The sequence below is a fragment of the Sciurus carolinensis genome, chromosome 10 (assembly GCF_902686445.1).
Source record: "Sciurus carolinensis chromosome 10, mSciCar1.2, whole genome shotgun sequence".
In the NCBI taxonomy this organism is placed as follows: Eukaryota; Metazoa; Chordata; class Mammalia; order Rodentia; family Sciuridae; genus Sciurus; species Sciurus carolinensis.
In genome coordinates, this window is record NC_062222.1 from 32,501,096 (window position 1) to 32,505,560 (window position 4,465).

Consider the following 4,465-nt stretch of genomic DNA (forward strand, 5'->3'; position numbering starts at 1 on the left):
AAAAAAAAAAAACACTTAAAATAAAAAAAAATATTTTTAGGTATTTTCACAAACAAACTGGCTTTTAAATAAATTTGCTTCCATATTGGTCGGATAAGACAAAAAAAAAAACAATTAAACTGAGTGGGAAGTGATTAAAAAAAAAGGCTTTAGGTATCAGTTCCATATTTTTCAAAGCCAAAAATGTAAATGCTAAGGGAAGAAAACAAAGAGAAGATTCCAATCTTGTAATTTAATATTGTTATTAAAACTTTAATGTATCCTATTCTTTAACATTTGGTGTTAATATAAAATTACTTGGCAATGCTTGACATTTGAAATAAACATTTTTCTATTGTTTTATTTGCAAGTGGTTCAATTAATTTTGCTTAGCTACAGTTTGGTCATAAATCAAGTGAGTTTAAAGACACTACCAAGTCATTAGGTTCCCAGAGAAAATTTTCCCCTTTTAAAGAGGCCAGGTGATTTTTTTTTTTTTTTGAGTATGAACGTTTCCCCAAATAATGCCTGAATGTGTTTTTGATACGTCTTACTATACATAATGAAATGTTTCTTAATACAAAAGCATTTAATCTATATAGATAAATGCAACTAGATTTAAAAAACTAATATTAAGAAACAAATATCAGAATTCGTGAGGTTTCATTTTTAAAATGTTTGAGCTTGCAGAAAACCTGTATTAGTTGTAAACGAAGTCAGAAATGCCTTGAAAGTAGCTTTATAGATAGTTGCCCCTTGACCAAATTCCATAAACTACATAAAAGTTTTTAGTTTTAAAAATATAAGTACTATCATAAACCTTATAGTGATTAATTTAAACACTTTTGAATAATCCACAATATAGTTTTACCCATTCCTATCAATAAAAACAACCTTAATATATTATTTTTATATTTACTCCTCAGGTGGAATGGCTATTTTAATATGCCCAGTGTGGATAAGATATCACATTTCTGTAACTAAAGAGCTTGTATTTCTCTAGTTAATACGTTTTAATGATTTATCTTTCCCTTCATAAAATACCTTTTGTTTCCATTAAAGCACTCCAAATTACATTAATTTAGGCTTGTAAGCAATTATTTACACATTAATAGTGTAATATTTATATTCTTGTTATTTCTGCAAGGAAACCTCTGTTTGGCACTTGGTATTTACCAATTGCCTTTAAAACATTATTTTTTTTGTTATACTTCATTGAAGGAAAGGAAAATGTAGGATTTAATACAAACCACTGCAGTGAACATGGTGGCATGTGGTATCATGATATTCTTCACTAAATTTTACTGTCCCTGATCACAGATCCCAAAATAATACAGTATAATTTTAGTGCATTTCTCCTCACTAGGAATGTTGGAGGTGCATTTTAAGTTTTCATAATCAATGCTAGAATGACCAAATTGCAGACTAATTGTTTCCATATTGTACTTAAAAATGAGTTTTTAAAAATGAAAAGAGATGACTATATACAATCAATGCTATTTATTGTACCTCTGGGCCTACTCTTCCAAAAATTGAGCTTACCAATTTTTCTCTGTCAAGCTTGAACTAATGTAAATAATTGAAATAATGTAAAGTTATATTTTCATGTTTTTATAGATACAACATGAGAAGAATACATAATGTAAGAGTATTTCAACTATGGATAATGTTGATTGGATAATGCACATTTCAGTTACAAACAGTAATTATAGTTTAATATCCATGTAACGGTGCATCAATATATTGCTATATAAATATGTCTGTGTGCATATAAGTGAAAAGTTGACAAACGAGTGATGACAGATGTCTAAAGGTTTTTTTATTCATTTTATATAAAACCTGTTATGGAAAGACCAAAATGTTTATGAAATATTCTTATGTAAATTTACAACTGTCCTTTACTGTACTTTTTGTTTACAGTATCGTACCTTATTTTCTGCTGTGTTAAGTGAGTGTCAAGCTCTAAGGAGACATACACTTTCTACAACTTCTATTGAAGATATTGGGATTTCCAATTTTTCAGTGTACTCTGTCAGAAAATGCTTTTGATTTTATTTTTAAATCTAACATCGGATGGCTTTTTCGGAGTGTTGTAAAAATTCAATCATACATAAAACATGTTCTTAAAAAAAGTCAAAGATCTTTATTTTTATTTTATTTTTACTTACTAGTACTTCAAACTAATTACATAAAACCAAAAAAAGTTAATTTGGCATTATTCTCAAACAAAACCGACTGTTTCAATGTCATCTGAGTACACATATATAGGATACAAATATCTATTTTGTAAGTCAGATGATTAACGATTCTGGTAGTCCACACCTGCAGTTATTCAGTGCTCTGGGTATACGTAGAAATATGGCTATTAAGTGCATTACTCATTTTATGAAGATACACTGTTGATAAAATACCATGTTTTGCTATCACTGGCCATCCCACTGTATGTTGTCAGTTCATGCTATGACAGTCATTAAAGAGCAGAAAGGTAACTTTGTTTACAAATTCCATGATTTGTTTCAAACAATGTGTCCATTTATTGTTTTACTGAAGGAATGTTAATGGAAACTGAAATATTTGCCATTTAAAATTTTTTTTTTTAAACAAAGCTGATCATTTTACTATTTAGCCAATCTTATCTACATATATTCTAAAATTATGAAAACATTTTAGTTCTTCAAAATACATTAACTTTTCAAATATTGTGAATTTAAATACACTGAATGTTTAAAACATGAGTATACAGATGTATCTGCTTAAAAGCAGTTATCTTCACTTTCAGATCTACCAATAGTATAAATATCTTGATTGTCATGAGCAAATGAGGAGAAGAATTAACAGTATAATAACCCTACAGGATGACTTCCAATATAATAACCTTCATAGTAGTTAAAAGAAAATACTTGTTGAAATTCATTAAGAATACAAAAGGAACTTTTACCTTTTATTACATTTTTTTCTCATCACATCCTTGAGGTACTTATCTAGCAAATGTGAACAAATAATTCCGTATCACTTCTAGTCTGGAATGTATTTCTGAGCATTTAAACCTGTTTTCTGATGATTACTTGTTTTCTGTTATGTAAAGGGTAGTATGATTCAGGCAATTATACTTTTTCTTTTAATTCAAGCTAAATAAGTAGGTGTTTTGATTTAATTAATTGCAAAAGCTGTCTATATTACCAACTTTAATTGGTAATGTACATATTAGTAACATAATAACTTTGGAGCATTTGTTGATTAAGTTTCACAAATTTTCTGTGAATGAACTCCCAACAAGATTATTGAGGGAACTACTAGAAAGCTATAAATACTCTTAGAAGTAGAGTAAATAAGCAAGGAGTTCTGACAGTTAATATTGGTTTATTTTAAATTACCAACATAAAATAATGGGTAAGTATAAATGAATCATCATGAAGCTTTGAGTGAAAATTTGGGGTGTATTAATTGATTTGTAAAAGTTGTATCAAATTTTGAAAAAGTCATTTAATGTGGTATTTTAGTTCAATCACGCCACTGGAAATTTTATTAGATACTAATCACTAAATTTATTTCATCATTTCTACTTCAAAACAACAAATCATGGCATGTGGCAATGTAAGTACATGAAGGCTCAAATGTATTTATATAAACTGGATGACATCGAAACCCAAAGCAACACGGATCTCACTGGATCCAGTGAAATTAGGGAAGTGCCTAGAGTAGAGCTGGATCATTTAGAATCTGTGCTTGCGTTTTTTTTTTTTTTTTTTAATTTTATTTTTATGGTTGCATTTTTTTATTTGTTCTGATTAGTTATACATGACAATAGACTACATTTATGCATTTTTGATAAATCATACATAAATGGAGTACAATTTCTCATTTTTCTGATTATACGTATTATAGGATACATCGGTCATGCAGTCATATGTACCTGAGGTAATAAAGTCTGTTGTGTTTTATGTCCTGTCTCTATTCATTTTCTTCTGGTCTAACCATTTTACATTTTCTTCTTGCCCTTAAGTACAACTGCCATTTTTCATATATTAGACTTCAGATCATATCTCTTTTTTAAGTTTCATTCATCGTGTTTTTTTTTTTTTTTTTTTTTTTCCTTCATGTTATCCCATCTATTTCTGGCTTGTCTTTCATGAGAGATTTTGCTTTGAGGGCACATGGAATGCATTTCATTTTGTCCAAGACAGGGTTGACAAGTTTCAAAGTCTTCTTAATAACTGTAATAAATGACTAGGAATATCTCGAATGAAGTAAAAATTTCCTGCTAAGTTCTATTTCTGTATCACTCACATCTTCTGATGCAGTACCTGCCAATTTGTTATATTCCTTCATGTACTTAAGGAGCCTCACAATTAATAATTTCTGAAGGAAACAGGAGACTCTGATGAAGCAGGAAGAGTGTTTTTACTGTTTGCTCTTCAAATTCCTCTTTAAAACCACTTTACAATAAGCACAAGCCAATTCTCTGTTTTATTTCTACTCTTAAGTA

At 28.9% G+C, this 4,465-nt stretch overlaps 1 protein-coding gene across 3 annotated transcripts in view; it reads left to right on the plus strand.

The window, feature by feature from the left end:
- The window catches only part of Gria2 (glutamate ionotropic receptor AMPA type subunit 2), a 134,493-nt gene extending 134,424 nt beyond the window's left edge, over nucleotides 1–69 (plus strand). For all 3 annotated transcript variants that reach the window (XM_047566548.1, XM_047566543.1, XM_047566544.1), the window contains one exon: nucleotides 1–69. This exon is cut by the window's left edge and continues 526 nt beyond it. The gene's annotated coding sequence lies outside the window, so the exon portion shown is untranslated.
- Nucleotides 70–4,465: the final 4,396 nt, after the last annotated feature.